Raw genomic sequence first — 20,298 nt, 5'->3', positions numbered from 1 at the left:
TACAATTCTGAGCGTCTTTACTGTATTTATTAAATTCACTAACTGCCACTCAAATTGCTTGTTTTGATTTTAAATTTGATTCTTAATATATGTATAGGTACTTTCTGTTGTGTGTGTGTGTACACAAATACATGTATATCCTTTCATTGGATGTATTGCAAAACATATTTTTCCTACTCTGTATATTCCATATTCTCTAATTACATTTTTTTACAACTACAATTTGTATTTCAGTGTTTTTCACTGTATCAATATTTTTCTATTATGTATAAGCATGGAGTGTCCTTTTAAAGAAATCTTTGCTTATTCCTAATGCACAAAGTTTCTTAATTTTGTAAATATTCTTTAATTATAAATGTAAAAACTGCTTATTGTAGAAAATGTATAAAATTTAGAGAAGTCCAAAAAAGAAAATAGAAATCCATAGCAACCTCCCACCAGGAAGACATGTGTTTATATAATGCTGTCCTTTTTAACCCCCTTGCCCTCTTGAAAGACTTCTATTTTAATTATTATATATCCTATTAAAACATACAACTTATATTAAGTCCTTTATAAATGTATAATGTTTAATTTCTTATTATTGTAGTGATGAGTATTTGTGGACCTATATTTTAAACTACACCTAATAAATACTGAAACATAACTAGGTATACATATTTATTGAATTCCTTGAAGTCTGTTGCAGGTGTATCCATTTGCCACTCCTTCACTGTTCAGTAAGAATATCAACCTCACGGCACAGTTGGAGGTGTAAGCCTAACAGATCGGTGACAACTGATGCCCCAGTGGGAAACTTTTAGATTTATATATTGCTTCGATTTGTAGTTTTTAAATGTTTATCAACCATCTGGATTTCATGCTTTGTGACTAACGATCATATACCTTCTCTACTAATGTTTTAAAATTATCTCATTTTTTCAGAATTTTACCAAGTATATAATAATAATATTCATTTCTTTATGCATAGACTTATATATTTAAATATATAGAAAGAGATAAGGAAAAACAAGCAACTACTAAGATTTCAAGGAGTGGTTAAAAAGATATTTAATCTTGTGTGAAATGTTTTCTTTTTTTATTTATCTTTTAATTTTTTAAAGATTGCATTTTGATTCATTGTACACAAATGGGGTACATCATTCCGTTTCTGTGGTTGTACACAATGTAGATTCATACCATTCGTGTAATCATACATGTATATAGGGCAATGATGTCTGTCTCATTCCACCATTTTTTTACCCCCCTCCCTCTCATTTCCTTCTACATAAAGTTCCCTCATTCTTCTTTTCCCTCCCCAAACCCCCACCCCCATTATATATCATTCTCCACTTATCAGGGAAAACATTCAGTCTTTGGTTTTTTGGGATTGGCTTATTTCACTTAGCATGATATTCTCCAATTCCATCCATTTATTTGCAAATGCCATAATATTATTCTTCTTTATGACTGAATAGTATTCCATTGTGTATATATACCAGAATTTCTTTATCCATTCATCTGTTGAAGGGCATCTAGGTTGGTTCCACAATCTAGCTATTGTGAACTGAGCTGCTATAAACATTTATGTGGCTGTGTTACTGTAGTATGCTGATTTTAGGTCCTTTGGATATAAACCAAGGAGTGGGATAACTGGGTCAAAGGGTGGGTCCATTCCAAGTTTTCTGAGGATTCTCCACACTGCTTTCCAGAGTGGTTGCACCAATTTGCAACTCCACCAGCAATGTAAAAGTGTGCCTCTTTCCCCACATCCACGCCAACATTTATTATTGTTTGTGTTCTTGGTAATAGCCTTTTTAATTGGAGTAAGATGAAATCTTAGAGTTGTTTTAATTTGCATTTCTCTAATTACTAGAAATGTTGAACACTTTTTCATATATTTATTAATTGCCTGTGTGTGTTCTTCTGTAAAGTGTCTGTCCAGTTCCTTGACCCATTTATTGATTGGGTTCTTTGTATTTTTGGTGTAAAGTTTTGTAAGTTCTTTATAAATTTTGGAGATAAGTGCTCTATCTGAAGTGCATGTGGAAAAGATTTTTTCCTACTCTGTAGGCTCTCTCTTCACATTCTTGATTGTATCCTTTGCTGAGAAAAAGCTTTTTAGTTTGAGTCCATCCCATTTATTGATTCTTGCTTTGATTTCTTGTGCTTTGGGAGTCTTGTTGAGGAAGCCTAAGCCAACATGATGAAGATTCAGGCCTACTTTGTCTTCTATTAGGTGCAGGGTCTCTGGTCTAATTCCTATGTCCTTGATCCATTTTGAATTGAGTTTTGTAGGGTGAAAGATAGAGGTTTAATTTCATTTGACTGCATATGGATTTCCTGTTTTGCCAGCACCATTTGTTGAACAGGCTATGTTTTCTCCATTGTATGTTTTTGTCTCCTTTGTCTAGTATGAGGTGACTGTATTTATGTGGTTTTGTCTCTGTGTCTTCTATTCAGTACCACTGGTCTGCCTGTCTATTTTGGTGCCAATACCATGCTGGTTTTGTTTCTTTTGCTCTGTAGTATAGTTTAATGTCTGGTATTGTGCTATGTCCTGTTTTACTTTTTCTACTCAGGATTGTTTTGGCTATTCGAGGTCTCTTGTTCTTCCAGATGAAGTTCATGATTGCTTTCTCTATTTCTATGAGGAATGTCATTGGGATTTTAATTGGAATTGCATTGAATTTGTATGGTGCCTTTGGTAGTATGGTCATTTTGACAATATTAATTCTGCCTATCCAAGAACATGGGAGATCTTTCCATCTTTGAAGGTTTTCTTCAATTTCTTTCTTTAATGTTCTGTAGTTTTCATTGTAGAGGACTTTCACCTCTTTTGTTAGATTAATTCCCAAGTTTTTTTTGTTTTTGTTTTTGTTTTTTTTTAGGTTATTGTGAATGGAGTGGTTTTCCTAATTTCTCTTTCAGAGGATTCATCACTTATGAATAGAAATGCATTAGATTTACACGTATTGATTTTATATCCTGCTACTTTGTTGAATTCATTTATTATTTCTAGAAGTTTTCTAGTGGAGTTTTTTTGATCTTCTAAATATAGGATCATGTCATCAGTAAATAGTGACAGCAAATAGCTTTAGTTCTTCTTTTCCTATTTGTATCCCTTTAATTTCTTTTGTCTGTCTAATTGCTCTGGCAAGTATTTCAAGGACGATGTTGAATAGAAGTGGTGAAAGAGGGCGTCCCTGTCTTGTTCCAGTTTTTAGAGTTTTTAGAGGGAATGCTTTCAGTTTTTCTCCATTAAGAATGATGTTGGGGGCTGGGGAGATAGCTCAGCTGGTAGAATGCTTGCCTCGCAAGCACAAGGCCCTGAGTTCGATCCCCAGTACCACAAAAAAAAAAAAAAAAAAAAAAAGAATGATGTTGGCCATGGGCTTAGCATAGATAGCCTTTACAATGTTTAGGTATGCTCCTACTATTCCTATTTTTTCTAGTGTTTTAAGCATGAAGGGGTGCTGTATTTTATGAAATGATTTCTCAGCGTCTATTGAAACAATCATGTGATTCTTAACTTTAAGCCTATTGAAGTGATAAATTACATTTATTGATTTCTGGATATTGAACCAACCTTGCATCCCTGGAATAAACCCCACTTGATCATGATGCACTATCTTTTTAATAGATTTTTGTATGCAATTTGCCAGTATTTTGTTAAGGATTTTTGCATCTATGTTCATCAGGGATATTGGTCTGAAGTTTTCTTTCTTTGATGTGTCTTTGTCTGGTTTTGGTATCAGAGTGATACTAGCCTCATAGAATGAATTTGGAAGGGTTCCCTCTTTTTCTATTCCCTGGAATACTTTGAGAAGTATTGGTATCAGTTCTTCTTTAAAGATCTTGTAAAATTCGACTGAGAATCCATCTGGTCCTGGGCTTTTCTTGGTTGGTAGGTTTTTGATGATTTCTTCTATTTTGGTGCTTGAAATTGATCTGTTTAGATTGTGTACATCTTCCTGATTCAGTTTGGGAGGATCATATATCTCTAAAAATTTGTTGATGTCTTCGATATTTTCTATTTTGTTGGAGTAGATTTTCAAAGTAGCTTCTAATTATGTTATGTATTTCAATGGTGTCTGTTGTGATCTTTCCTTTTTCATCACGAATTCTACTGATTTGAGTTTTCTCTCTCCTTCTCTTTGTTAGTGTGGCTAGGGGTTTATCAATTTTGTTTACTTTTTCAAAGAACCAACTTTTTGTTTTGTCAATTTTTTGAATTGTTTCTCTTGTTTCAATTTAATTGATTTCAGCTCTGATTTTAATTATTTCCTGTCTTCTACTACTTTTGGTATTGATTTGTTCTTCTTTTTCTAGGGCTTTGAGATGTAGTGTTAGGTCATTTAGTTGTTGACTTTTAATTTTCTTAATGTATGAGCTCAATGCAATGAATTTTCCTCTTAGTACTGCTTTCACAATGTCCCAGAGATTTTGATATGTTGTGTCATTGTTCTCATTTACCTCTAAGAATTTTTTTATTTCTTCACTGATGTCTTCTGTTATCATTGCATCATTCAATAGCATATTATTTAGTCTCTAGGTGTATGAGTAGTTTTTGTTTGTTATTTTATCATTCATTTCTAATTGCATTCCATTGTGGTCTGATAGGATACAGGGTAGGATCTCTATTTTTTTGTATTTACTAATGGCTTCTTTGTGGCATAGCATATGGTCTATTTTGGAGAAGGTTCCATGAGCTGCTGAGAAGAAAGTATATTCGCTCAATGATGCATGAAATACTCTCTAAATATCCATTAAGTCTATATCATTGATTGTATTATTTAGTTCTATAGTTTCTTTGTTCAGTTTTTGTTTGGAGGATCTATCCAGTGGTGAGAGCGGTGCGTTAAAGTCTCCCACTATTAATGTGTTTTGCTCTATTTGATTCTTAAAATTGAGAAGGGTTTGTTTGATATACAGAGATGCTCCATTGTTTGGGGAATAAATATTTAAAATTGTTATATCTTGTTGTTTTATGCTTCCCTTAAGCAGTATGAAATGTCCTTCTTTATTCCTTCTGACTAACTTAGGTTTGAAGTCCACTTTATCTGATATGAGGATGGAGATCCCTGCTTTTTTACTGGGTCCATGTGCATGGTATGTTTTTCCCTATCCTTTTACCTTTGGTCTGTGGATGTCTTTTTCTATGAGATGAGTCTCTTGAAGACAGCATATTGTTGGGTCCTTCTTTTTGATCCAGTCTGCTAGTCTATGTCTTTTGATTATGGAGTTTAGGCCCATTGACATTCAGGGTTATTATTGTGATATGATTTGTATTCCTGGTCATTTTGGCTTATTTTTGGTTTTTAACTTGACTTGGTTTCTCCTTTGATTGGCTTTTCCTTTAGGGTAGTTCCTCCCTTTGCTGACTTGAAATATTCCTCCTCATGAAATATTTTGCTGAAAATGCTCTGTAGGGTAGGCTTTCTATTTGTAAATTCTTTTAACTTTTGTTTATCATGGAAAGATTTTATTTCATTGTCAAATCTGAAGGTTAGTTTTGCTGGGTGTAGGAGTCCATGTTCTTTCAGAGCTTGAAATATATTGTTCCAGGCCCTTCTTGCTTTTAGAGTCTGGACTGAGAAATCTGCTGATATCTGTATTGATTTCCCCTTATATGTAATCTGACACTTTTCTCTTGCAGCCTTTAAAATCCTGCCTTTATTTTGTATATGAGGTATTTTCATGATAATGTGTCTTGGTGTGGATCCGTTGTAATTTTGTGCACCTGGGATTCTTTAAGCCTCTTGTATTTGATTTTCCATTTCATTTTTCAGGTTTGAGAAATTTTCTGATATTATTTCATTGAACAGGTTGTTCATGCCTTTGGTTTATATCTCTGCGCCTTCCTCAATCCCAATAATTCTTAAATTCATTTTTTTCATGATATCCCATAGTTCTTGGAGTTTCCATTCATGACTTCTTAACATCTTCTCAGTTTGTTTAACTTTATTTTCAAGATTAAATATTTTGTCTTCCTTGTCTGAGATTCTGTCTTCCACGAGATCTATTCTGTTGGTGATGCTTTCTATTGAGTTTTTAATTTGGCTTATTGTTTCTTTCAAGTATTTCTGTTTTTTTTTTTTCCAGAATCTCTTATCTCTTTATTGAAGTGTTCTTTTACTTCCTGCATTTGCTCTTTTAACTGTCTACTGGAATGTCATGCATTGCCTGCATTTGCTCTCTTATCTTGTCTTTTGCTTCACGGATCATTTTAAGTATGCAGATTCTAAATTCTTTTCTGTCATTTTTACTGCCATGCTATCATTGGATTCTATCACAATAGCATCTTGGTTTGTTAGGGACACTTTCTTCCCCTGTTTTTCATATTGTTTGTATATATTCCCCTCTAGCAGTGAAGATCAGAGATACTGAAGTTCCCCCCTTGTATGCTTATTATGACCCTGCAGTTTACCACCTCTCCTTTGAAGGGGAGATCAATACCAGTCACACCCAATACAGAGAAAATGCAGCTCTGAACCAGATAGTCCCTACAAAGGCTTTAACATTATTGTAATGAATAGGATGAGTTCCATTACTATTTACAGTATTTCTAGTTGTGAACAAGAGGATGGGGAAGGGTGTAGGATGTAAGTGAGTAAATAGAGGTAACTGTCAAAGTGCCTCCAGTCTCTTGTAGGTGTCTCAGGAAGGGAACTGCCCTTCCAATGATGATGGTCACGCCCTCAGGAATAATTCAAAATGCCTGCACCAGCCTCCAAAGAAACTGGGGAGTCCCAGAGGGTGCACTGAGTCAGCACGGAGGCAGGTGCAGTGTCCCTCAGCAGAAGTGGGGCAGGCTGGCAGGCTCAGCTACTCTGTCCAGAGGGTGGGGGTGAGCTGGGGGGCTGATCACTGGGTCCAACTTCAGCAAGGGGGGGTGGGTGGCCTCAGCACTGGCTCTGACCTTGGGGTCATGAAATGTTTTAATTACCTATGTAATTAACAAATTATTAGTAATTTTTAAAAATATTACTTCAGTTTATGATATGATCTTACTGGTTTTGCTTTCCTAAGGCATGAGCGGCTCATGTTCTTTGGTAGTAACAACGGCACCACCTTCTACCCAATTTGCTGAATGTCATTAGGGAAGTCTGCTCAGTTTCATCTTGTGGGCCCTTCCTGACTGAATTGGTGTCTGCTCTTGGAACAAAATTGACCACAATTCTGCAGTTGCTTGTCATGGGTGGGGAATGCAAAGGATGGACAGTGTTAAGTGCCAACCAGTGATGATTTCTGCTTTCAGTATTTAGATTTTATAATTATGGTGCCATATTTTAAATGAGCCCTGGGGACAGGTCAAGTAGGTGAAACACTGCAGATAATTTAGCATATAGGGTAAATTTTAAAACAAGGAACCTACTTATTAAAAGAATAAGGATAAAAGGAAATGTTTGCAATTTAATTTAATACTTGTATTTAATTATCAGCTTGTTGAAGTGTATAGTTGTCTACTTTGTCTAATTAGTTTGGAGATATTCACCCTGAGTCAGTCTCTCCATGAAACCCAAGATGTCATTATCTCATTATCTGATGACCGTTGCTAAATCATTTCTGTCAGTTAATGTGCCATTAGCTGAACTACTCCACAAGGGTGTTCTTTGTAAGATGAAGAGGGCATATTTTAACTAGGGATTTCATTTTTAAGGACTTCAAGACTATGGCCTCTGCCCAGCCATGTAGGTAACAAGGAGACATCTAGAGACATGGGTCTCAAGCCCTGATAATTTGGGTTTGACTTGAAATTCTTTATGCATCTCCAGATGCTGCCTGGAGACAATGACCTTGAAGAGTCACCGAAGTGTGAACAATAGTCTTTGAAGTTCTAAAAGCTTGGGGGAAGCAGAATAAAATGCAGTTTGTATAAAGCTGAGAGGGTGTATTTTTAAGGCTTTAACTGGAGCAAGTGTCTTTTGGCCAGTTTAGGGCACTTATTACCAAGAGTACCCAAGGCTCAGAGCTTTGCTGTGGTAACCCTTTGACTTCAGTCTCCTTTGTGACTGTCGATTCATTGAACATTACCTCTGACTCTCAGTTACATCATCATCATAGCTACAACTATATTGAGAACTTACTTAAAAACTCAAAAAAAAAAAGGTAGATACTATTGATACTGGTATTGGAAATCAGGATCGGATCCTTGTTCCCATGGTGTTGAAGCAGTGACCAAGAAGTGCTGAGGCAAGTGTAGAAAGCAAGTTTTATTTAAGAGAGAGAGACGGAGATAGACGTCTCTGGAGAGAAGGGGACCCAGAGCTGGGTATCCATGGGAGTGGGTGTGTCTTGCCTTTTTATAGATCCCAGAATTCCTGTCCCTCTCCACCTGCCTAAGAGCAGCCCAGGGTTGGTCATTAGCAACTCCTTGTGTTGGGAGGAGTGCTTCCCCACAGGTGCTAGCAACCCATTGCCTTTTCTTTGTAATTAGCCAATTAGCCCTCATATTTCTGACCTGATCATTGACCTGATCATTTACTATCTATGCTGACCACCTGTCCTTTGTCCCTGTCTCACTATCATTGTTATTCTTAAGTTTTAAGCCATTTGAATTTATCTTATTATGTATTAGCAGACTTTTATGCACACTTACAAATGATGGAACTGAGCTCATCAATGTGAGATGATCTGCTAAATGTCATGTGGTTGCAAATGGTGGGGCTGGGATCTGAACTCAGTTCTTCTCTATGCATAGGACACAGGCTTAGTCAACATGCAACACTTTCCCTGATCCCTGCTCCTCTGCATGATCATTTGCCCTGCTGTGGTAGACAGAGGCTCACAGGTGCCCATGTCTTCATCCTCAGGACTTGTGAAGATAGTATGCTACATAGAAAAAGGGAATTAAGGTTTCAGAGAGAAATAAGGTTGGCAATCATTTGAAACGAGATTATCTTGGGTTCTCTGAGTGGATGCCATGTGATCACGAGAAGGAGGCAGAAGATAAATCAGAGCCAGAGGGGATGTGATGACCATAGTGAGTCTCTGTGAGACTCAACTGACTGATGCTGGCTTTGAGGAAAGGAGGAGTGGCCACAGTCAAGGAATATAGGCAGCTTCTAGAAACTGCAAAAGGCAAGGAAACAAATTCCTTCTGTGATGGTTAATCCTATGTATTGATGTGACTAGGCCTCATAGTGACCAGATGAAACATTTCTGGGTGGGTCTCTGAGGATGGGTTTGAATGAGATTAGCATTTGAATCATTAGAATGAATGAAGTAAGATGGTCCTTCAAGGTGGGTCAGCCTCATTCAATCCTTTAAAGGCCTGCATTTAAAAAATAATTTTTTAATAGAAAGAAAAAAACATCAAAAACCCTCAGAGGAGGGAGAATTTTCTTTCTCTGCCTAATTGAACTGACACATAGTTGTCCCCTGCCCCTTGGACTGGGATTTAAAGCATCGACTGCCCTGCTTCTTAGGCATTTAGACTTGGACTAGAATTAGACCACTGACTTCTCTGGATCTCCAGTTCCTAGATAGCAGATTGTGGGATTTCTTGGCTCCATAAATAAGTTAGCCAACTTCTCATTATAAATATATTTATTGCTTTTGTTTTTCTGGAGAAGTTAATATGTTCTATTCAAACATTTAAAAAAATAGCTCTCTTAATACTTTGAGTTTTGTCTAATAAAACTCATTACAAATTTCTGTTCTCCAGAACTTAAGTAATACAACATGTTTTTATTGCTTCCGCAGTTAAGTTCAGGGCAATTTTTTACAGCAGTCCTAGACATGCATTACCCTTGCCTTTGATAGAATGAGAGTCTAAGTTAGGAGTGGCCTTGGATCAAACCAGGAAACACTGGTGGTAGAAGCCAAGCAAGATCCATGAAAACAGACAAAGCACATGGTCACAAGAGGTGTAAAATCTGAAATGAGTTATTCCCACTGGGTGCCAAGACTGAGGTTGGAAGGAGCAAAGCAAAAAGAAGTCTGAGCAGAAACACTCCAGGGGATGAGACAGCATGGCACAGAGACTCTGTCACGTGGAATAAAAAGAAAATCTGTTATTTTGTCTAAATTATAAAAATGCTGATTTGACTTCATATGCTTTAAAATATTTATACTATTCACTAACACAGAAATTAAGTTTTGATCTTTAGAAACAACCATGCTTGTTTTACCACTATTACTAATTCATTTATTACCAAAAGTATTCTACAGAGTGATCTATAGAGTCAATGCAATCCCTACCAAAGTTACAATGTTGTTTCACTTAGAAATAAAAAAAAAAAATCCTCCAATTTTTATGGAACAAATGTTCTTGAGTAGCCTATCTTGAACAAAATGAACAAAGGCATCACATTCCCTGATTTCAAAACATACTATAAAACTATTCTAATAAAAACAGCAAGGTAGTAGCATCAAAACAGACACCAATGGGACAGGATAGAAAGCCCAGAAATAAAACTCATATTTGATGTCCATTAGCTTTTGACAAAGATTCCAAGAACACACAATGGGAATAGAGCAACCTCTTTAATAAATGGCAGTAGGAAAACAAGATATTCACATGCAAATGGATGTGAAAACGGATTCTTATCTTACAACATGCATTAAAGTCAACTGCAAATGGATTAAAAAGCAAGACCTGAAAATGTAGCATGGCTAGAAGAAAGCAGAGGAGAAAAGCCCCACAATATTGGTCTAGGCCATGATTTTTGGACAGGACCCTAGAAACACAGGCAACAAAAGCAAAGGCATACAAAAGGAATTGCATCAAACTGAAAAGATATGCACAAGAAAGGAAACAATGAACAGAGTGAAGAAAAGACTACAGGGCAGAACATTTGCAAACCCCATGTCTGATAAGGGATGAATATACATAAAGAGAAATATATGAAGAACTCAAGCAACTCAATAGTAAGAAAAGAAATAATCTGATTTTTTAAAATGTGCAAAGGACCTGAAGAGGTATGTTTCAAAAGAAAATGTATAAGTAACCAGTAAGTTTCTGGAAAGATACACAGCATCATTAATCATTGAAGAAATGAAGATTAAGAATAATGAGATACCATCTCACACCTGTGATTCATATGTGACACGTGAACAGCTGTTGTGAACAACAGGAAAGATAAAAAGTATTGGCAAGGGTGTGTCAGAAAGGGAACTCTTGGACATTATTGTGAATTGGCACAGCCACTGTGGAATGTGATATGTAGATTCTTCAAGACAGACAACAAACAGAAAACCTAGAAGAAGAACTGTCAGCAGTCTCACTTCTTCAATTCTCGAAGGAATTGAAATGAATATGTTGAAACGAGTATGTCTGCGCTCCCATTGCAGCGTTATCCATAATAGTCAAGATATGGAAACTACCTAGGTGTCCATCAATGCATGAACCGCTAAAGAAAATGTATACATACACATATATGCACACAGACACACAGACATACAGACACACACACACACCATGGAATATTACTCAGCCCCAAACAGAAGATTCTGTCTTTTTTAGTAAGTCTGATGGACCAAGAAAACATTACAAAAAGTGAAATAAGCCAGACATGGAAAGACAAATACTACATGATTTTACTTATATGTGAAATCTAGAAAGGATGAACTCATACAAATAGAGAACAGAATGATGGTTATCAGAGACTAGGAAGAATGAGGCAGAGAGAAAAAGAAAGAACAGGGAGTTTTGGTCATTGTTGGGTATGAACACATAGGAGGAATAAATTCTTGGATACAGTGGGGTTACTATAGTCAATAATAATACATTACATAATTCAAAAAAATGAAGAGTAAATTTCAAATGTCTTACCACCAAGAAAGATAAGTAAGTGTGATAGTTGTTCATTACTGTAGCAAATACCTGAGAAAAAGGAAATTAAAAACAGGAAAGGTTTATATTGGTTCATTTTGGGAGATTTCAGTCCATGGTCTGCTGGTCTGCTGTTTTGAGGCTTGTGGAGAGGCAGTACATCATGGCGGGGGAAGATGGTGGAAGAAGCCCTCACCTCACAGCAGTCAGGAAGCAAGGAGAGCAAGAGACTGGTGTTGCACGGTTCCCTGAGGGCTTGCCTCCAGTGACCTAAAATCTTTGGCTAGGCTCCTCCTCTTAAGGCTTTCCACCACTTATCCTTAGCCCCACGCTAGGGACTAAGCTTTAACACGTGGGCCCTTCAGAGATCATCAAGATCCAAACAATATCAGGAAGTGAGATGATTGATATGTTTATTGGCTTGATTCAATCACTCCACATTGTATGCATATATCAAAACATCATATTATATCCCATAAATGTATACAACTAAAAATAATATTAATTTAAAAATTTCCAATCTCAGTGTTATCTGATTCTAATGATATTCAGGAGGTTCAACAGTTTAGAAGGAGAGGAAAAGACATATATTCAGGTATGTGTGATGAGGGTGTTTTATGGATTTTGAGACTAGACCATTCAAAATACATTATAGAAACTATGTGGGTTTTGGTTTTTCTCTTTAATATCTAAATGAACCAAAGTGAGATACTTCTCAATTATTTTTACCTATAAGGTAATATTTCAACCTCATAGCTTTGTTGTGAACACTGAAGGAAATATTATGTTTTCTAAAAGTGCAGAAAATTGAAAAATATTAAATGGAGGTAAGACAATCTAGTTTATCGTATTGTTCAAAGGATTAGAGATACTGTATTAGAAACACCTCACATAGTACCTGACACATATTTGTGTCTCAGAGGTGGTTATCATTCACCACTAGAGCCACTACCACTATCATTTCTGTCCATCTCTGTTGGCCATTAAACTCCAAATGGAGGCAGAAAGAAGGCATGGAGGCCCACCTTTCTGGAGTGGAGTTTTTGAAGGAAGACCTGAAAATATAAACTTTTTCTACTTGTTCAAGATCTCTTTGGCCTCCTGATACTGGAATGTAAAATTGGGTTGAGTCTCCTTTCTGTTTAGAAAATGATCCTGCCCTTGGGGAACTGAGGTTTTAGGGAAAACCTAAAATTGGTTGCTTAACCTTGGTTTTTGAAAAAAATGAAGGAAGATCTTTGAGTTCACTAAGAAGTAGTATAATGTCCAAATTCCTTCTCTTCGTAAGCATGTGCTTGAGATGAGAAGTTTTGAACCGTTTTATGAGATTCCTGAGCTACTGGTGTTAGGGTGCAATGTGTTCTCACAGAGAAGCAGTTGACCAAGTCCTGGCTATACATGTTTTCCCACTCAGAGAATGTGACCCTCTAAAACATAGCATGGCGATTAATTAAAGTTGACGTAACTATTTAAGGGAGCAAAAAGCTTTAGATTAAAAAATAAAATAATTCACACTTTCAACTTATTCTTCCCTTTGAAAAGCTATACTTAATTTAAACAAGGGTCTTTCTTGGGTTTTGATGTTAAACTCCTCTCCGTGCACTCCACATTTTTCTTAGTTTGAGGGTACGGTTTCTCTCACTGAGGCTTCATTCACCCCTTTTTCTGTTGTGGGACTTGATGAATCCTTGGCTAATGAAGGGTTTCCTCGGTTTGAAGACTAGTGCCTACACTCAAGGATTTGTGGAAGAGGGACTGTCAGTCTGGACAGTGGGCTTCCATCCTGAAGAAGCTGCATTTTGGGCTGCTGTTCACTAATCCATTGCTTGCATCTATCTAGCACTGACCTTTTTCTAAAGGTGCTCAAAGAAATCCCAGTTTATCCTCAAACCTGTTTTTAATGTTTTTAAAATTCCCTTTATGTGACATATCTCATTTCTTTATACCTGCCTTGTTCCATAGAGGATTTAAAATGGTGAAGTTCTGTAGTTCTTCTACTGTTTCTGACATTCTTTCTCAATTTTCTTTAAATGCTGGTATTTTCCAGGGCTTCACCTCAGTCCACAGCTACTGACAGTTGCTGAGCATTTTCTATGGGTCATGCATTAACTCACTTGGGATAGAGCAACACATAGCACCCTTCTTGGGTAATTTCATAAGTTCTTATAGTTTTAACTTCCAGGAATACAGAGACTGCTGCCACTCTATTTTTGTAGCCTCAATTCCAGATTCATGTGTGCACCTGCCTTATTCTCTACTTGAGTATTCTACAGGCATTAGACATTCCTGTATTACCTGGGTTAGGCTAGGTTATGCCCAATGGCTTACAATAGTAGAGGCGTATTTCTCTCTTTAGCTACATGTAAATCACAGGTCAGCTGGGGATTCTTCTCCACATTGTCTTCACTTGGGGACCTATAATGACAGAGAAGTTACCACATGGAGAATTGCTAGCTGTCAAGGCAGAGGAAAAGAGAGCTCTGAGGGTCCCACACTGACAGCTAAATGATACAGCTAAATAATCCGCCATACTTACCAGAACTAATCTGATGGCCCCATCCACCATGTGAGTTAGAAAGTGTAAATCCCTCCATGTGCCCAGAAGATGGAGACTTGGACGTATTTAGGAAACATCTTTAATAAGTATCACAACATTCATCACTAAATTCAGCATGATTTTCCCCATTTTTCTCTTCCTTTTAGTACCTCAGTTGGTGGCACTGTCACCTACTTAATCACCCAGTGCTGGAAAGTTAGCCTCAAGGGGAAGAAACAACCACTGCATTACGGGGTCACCATGACCTAGTAATCTTCTCTATATGCCATGCATTTACTTGCAAACCCTAGTTAATCATGAACTATGATATGATGAATCCTAGCATATTCTGGAAATGCTGTTGCCTATAGAACTAAATGGGTTTTCTTTAACATTTGCAAAGAAAATCTTAATGAGCAAAATACTCAGTGACATATGGATATGAAATATGTCCAAACAGCATGTTTTCTGAATCATGTAGGTCATTTTTTCTAGTTGAGAAGCACATGGTGGGAAATACTATTGATGTGCTTAAATGAGATATTTCTTCCTCAGCTGGTATAGGCAGCAATTAAGATCCTTGGGTTTAAAAACCTTCCTCCCATAATGTTACTTTAGCAAAATCCTCACCTGTGCACTGAGAATCTAAGTGTCTGAACTGCTTAGGTGTCTTCATCTCACATTTATGGTAGGCACCATGCTAAGCATTGGAATCTCAAAGGTAAATTAGTTCTCTGTGCTTGAGGAGCTCACAGCTGCTGAACAGGGCAGGTGGCAGCATCCTAGTGATAAACACAAGATTATGAGGAAGCAGAGGGAAGAGCAACAAGCTCCCCCTGGAGGAGCTTGGGAGGGTTTCTCAAGGAGGTAACATTTGAACTGGGCCTTGACATTGGAACAAGAGTTTGCTGGACAGAGGTTTCAGAAAAGACACTCCAGGTAAAAGAACAGAAACAAGGCTCTGTATCCAGAAAGGGTGAGTTAATGGAGAAATGCCTTGAGGTTCAAGTAGCTAGGGAGTTAAGAGGATGAGGGATGGGATGCAACTGGAAAGACACTAGGAACTGGACTTTAAAGGACTCTGTGTATTTTACCAAGAAATTTAAAGTTTTATCTTGCAGATTTTAGGGAAAATCAAAATGTAATTTGAGACCACAGTGGAACATAAGAGATAACAAAATATGGGAAACCCATGATGGAAATCCTCTTATGATAGAAATCCTCTGTGACTACTTGTTTTAACACTCATGGAAGCTAAGGAGACTCCAGAGAAAAGATCTTATATAATACCAACAACAGGGTCTTAGAAGTCTACAGGAAAGCCTGTCATTCTGGAAGCCACCAAGAGAAGTTACCCACAAGAAGGACCCAGAGGCATCTGAGAGAGAATTCACCTCAAGGGAAGAAATATTTGCTTCTGATTCCAGCTAGCAACAGAGTAAGAGAATGAGAGAGAAATGGTTCCAAGTGCACATGGGAGAATGTTTCTTTGATCTGGCCACTCTGAGGGTAGGAGATATAAGAGGGGCTATTTGGGAAAAGCCAAAAGAAGACTAAGACATCAGAAAATAGGCGTAGGGTCCTAGGAAGAAACTAACTTACAGCATAGGAAGTCAGTTTCAGATTCACATCACAGCAGAACAATGAGCAGGCAATCCTGAGCTTGGAAGGCAGCCCAGGCAATATGGTGGGGGCCCAAGTGGAGTGACGGGGACTTACCCAAACGGCAGCATGGGTGCAGGTGGGCCTAGTGTTGCCTAGGCAGGCAGAGGTGGACTACATGATGCACCCGTGTAAGGCAATATCCCCAGGCAGTTCCCGAAAACAAGAAAGGAAGGGGCTTGTCCAATTCCAAAATGTGTGTGTGTATTGTGAATGCCACTTCAATAGATTGCTCAGATCACAGACAGATCATGCTTTTTCATAAGAAGGGGAAAGACATATTCAGATTTACATTTTAGATGTATCACTCCAGGAGGTGAAATAAAAGATGCTCCGGGTAGGACAGAAATGGTAAAAATTATAATTAGAAGATGTTTGTAAACATCCACGTGAAAGATATAATAAAGACTTTACTAAGGGTGATAAAAGTCAAAAGACGAAGAATATAGAGTTCAACAGAGATTTTGGAGACAGGACTAACAGGAGCTGAAGGCACAGAGAAAGGAAGAGAGATTGAAAATCACCGAGTGTGACTGGTCATCAGGAATTTGGGAGAGGTAGCAAACTCCCTGAAAGAACATGCCTTCCAAAGATGGTGAGCTGTGAGTGACCAGAAAAGGCCAGTACCAGGTCACATTTGAAGGGACAAAGCATGGCACTCCTGATCTTGGCCCTGGGCCTGTTCTTTCCTATGCCTCATTGGCTTGCAGGTGCAGAGCTAGCTTAAACATTATGTAGTATCTTTCAGTGTGGGACTTGGAGACACTCTTAACAATTTTGTGTCTTCGTTTTTCTGTCTTTGATACAATAATAATGTTCTTGGGTAAAGATTTATGAGGCAATGCTTGCAAAGCCCTTTGAGAACTTTGGCTGAAGGCTCAGTATAAATTACTTTATTAAGTATTGATGAATACTTCCAGTTTGCAGGTTAGCCTGAAGAGAGGGAAAAATACCTTTGTTTGAAAAGACATCTTTCTCATGTGATTCTTTTGGACTGATTGATGGGTAAGGACTTCGTGCGAGGAAGGGAAAAGGAAGAATGAGGGAATGAAAGAGAGTAGAAATGCTTGCAGGTGGGTATTTCTTTGGGTGTGTGGGCTGCAGACAGCTAGTGATTAAAATACAGTATTGCAAGGTATCACCTGGATTTGTTCTAGGGAGGCAGGCTTCATTCCTCACTATCAAAATGATTTATGGTTTCTGTGGGTTCGAGCCTGTGCACTTCAAAGGGTTAATACAGACAGATAGAGCAATGAGCAGGCCCAAGCTTTCAGCACATTTCAGGGGCTCACTGTGCCCTGACAGGGACAGAATACTGGGCAGTAATCAGAGCCCATAGCTGGCTGTTTCAGGAGACACAAAGCAGGTTGTCTTGGACTGCCGAAAGTGGTAGGTTACTGTGCACTTTTTAAAATGTGGTAAGAAGAGGATCAATGAATCAGTAAAGAATGGTGCAAACAAGCCATGAAAGTGGGGTGCCTGAAGCTGGGGTTGTAGCTCAGTGGTAGAGTGCCTGCCTTGTATGTGTGAAGCACTGGGTTCGAGTCTCAGTACCACATTAAAAAAATAAATTAAATAAAGGTATTGTGTCTATCTACAACTAAAAAAGAAAGAAAGAAAGAAAGAAAGTGTGGTGCCTAGGCCAAGAACTGAGTCATCCATGGAGCTGCTTATACCTGAGGGTCCGAGTTTCCTTTCTCTCTCACGATTGATGTCAACGGTCACAAGAAATGGAGAATGGACCCCTGGCCTTGTTATTCTCTTCGCTATACTTGTGCATTTCTCTCTTCAGTTATTTTTGGTCTTCATTTCTCATTCTGACTCTCAGTCTTCCATCACAGAATGATAGCATTAAAGTGTCTTTTCATTTTACACAGGAAGAAATTGAGGCTCTGAGAACTTGCAGGATGCTGTCTGAAGTTTCCCAGCTAATTAATGGCAGAAGCAAGCTGTTAGCAGCCTTTCTACTGCACATAGAGCCCGTTTCTCCGCTGCATATAACCCTTCCTCTTATCCTGACCTGCAGCACCGGGAGCTGGCAAATGGTAGCTGCATTGCCAGCTAAGGGTATGCCATTGTCAGCAGGAGACTGACATCCACAAGCCCAAAGTAAAACTCTAATGAGACATCCTGAGCACTCAAAACAAGCACAGAAAAGACATAAAGGAACAGGCAGTAAGAAGGTCAAAAAGAGTCACTGAGCAATGGACCCTTTTTGGCATATTAAACAGGCTCACAGGGAAGGAGAGAATATAAGGAGTGATCTCAGCCACCAGGTTCATCCCAGGGGAGAGTTCCAGGGACAACAGCCATGGTACCTACCACCTAGAGGTGGGCATGTCTGTTATTTTTTCTAGAAAGTTTCATCTTTGTTTATGTGCTTCTCCAATTTATGGGTATTTACTCTTCCTTACTAGAAAGCTCTATTTGTATGCTATAGAAATTATGGTGTGAGTAGGTGGATGTATTCATAGTAATAAGTTCTGTAAAATAGTCACCAAGACTGTGACACCAAACACCTAATTCCACATTTGCTTCTGTAATGTTTCTCATTGCAAATGGGTATGGAGTTTAATTTGTTAAAAAACTAACAAAAATATTTTTTATTAGATTTGCTTCTTTTTTGGGTTATATTCTCTGTTTTCTAGGATTGTAGAGATTGGCTAGCATTTTACATTTTTTCTTTTGTTAATTTTCTTTTTCCTTTTTAATGTGGTTACCTACCCATGGTATAGACACCCAGCAACACACGTGAAATCCATAAATTTGACTCTGCTTCAGCTTCTGAATCATCATTTGAGCAGGTGGGATTTGTGAGGTGTCACAAGCTGCCATGTTGACAGCAACATTATAGGAAAGTAAGTCTGTGAGTAGAAACGTTTCAGGTTCCATGTCTGTACTGATTACACCTCCAGAAAATGGTGGGTGGATCAGTGAGAAGAATTAGCCTCCAAGAGTCTCTTTGTCAGGTGCTGTCACCAAACAGTCCCAGAGTTTAATGGCAAACAGAGTCAAAAAACATAAACACACACCAATTTTTTCTGGTCTATCCAAGCTAGCTAGATGACTAGAATTTCAATACTGTATAAATCCACCCAGGTTTCTAAACTCCAGGAATAACTCTAAGCTACTCCTGAGGTTCCTAGTATCTGGTGGCTCTGATGCTCTGGAGGGAGTTGAATGGAACTTTGTTATTACTGCCAGTGAGTACCAATATGGAAACCCATGAAACTTGCCTGTTTCTAGTAGCTTCTGTCCATCCTCAACAACTTCACAAGTGGCATCTTAGAAGAAAAAGTAGTGACTAAACTCTGGGTGGTCACAAATTTTTGTACTCAGTTCCCAAGAGAAACCTTTGAGGGAGTAGCTTTTACTTAGCCATTCTCAATTATTCTCCTTCTTACTTGGGAATAACTTACTGTTATTTTCCTTGAGGAATCAGGTTATTCCTCTATCCAGCCTCCAGGTGGTGCTTCCTGTAGATTCTTTCCTAGACCCTTTAGGTTTAACCTTGACCGGTTTCATGAATGATGAGTCTCTTTCCCATTCTCTCCCCTCTGGGAAAATTCCTCCTCCCCTCTGGCAGAGTGCAGAGTAGGGATGAGGGGCCACAGGGAAATGGGAAAACGGTGGAAACTGTGTTTTGACACCTGTGATCTCTTGGTGGGAAACTGGCCGTCAACCTCTTGATGTTCACTCACATTTTTTTTCTGTCTGTCAGTTTCTTTACAAAGAAACTGGAAGAATAACCTTGCCAGCCCTTCAGATATGATTACAAATTCTTAATTGGATCAAGATGCACCTTAGAACCATGTGCTGGGATTCTTATTTTACCTACTTGGGACCTCAACATCAGTGGAAGGATTCTGGCTTTTGGAGTAGTGTCTTCCATATGATTCTTAGGGAAACAGACTCTGAGTCAAAGACTGGGTTTCTGGAGATCGTTGAGGGGTGCTCTTGGGATTATTTGTAAGGTAATAAGTTAGTGAGATTGTAAGGGAAGCAAGGAGAAGAATCGGATTGCAAAGTGGTTGCAATAGAAACTACAGTCAACCCCATGGGAAGGTCTGGAGGTGAGATGACTTTCAAATGTATCCAGAACTGAGGCAAAGAGGCCAGGCCTTTGTATGTCCAAACCTACCAATTACTGGATGTGCATTTTCACTCATGTCCCCAGGAAGGGTGTAAACTTGGGCAAGCCATCTACCTTCATTGGGAGGCAATTCTCAAAGAAAGAGTTATTAATTAATATCACTGGCTGTTGGGGCAATAAGTGCTTTGATCCAGAAGGGGATTTCAACATCCAATGCAAGTGGCAAACCCTCCTTGTTTTGTTTTCTTT

This window comes from Sciurus carolinensis, chromosome 5 (genome assembly GCF_902686445.1).
Source record: "Sciurus carolinensis chromosome 5, mSciCar1.2, whole genome shotgun sequence".
In the NCBI taxonomy this organism is placed as follows: domain Eukaryota; kingdom Metazoa; phylum Chordata; class Mammalia; order Rodentia; family Sciuridae; genus Sciurus; species Sciurus carolinensis.
This window is presented reverse-complemented; position numbering follows the sequence as displayed.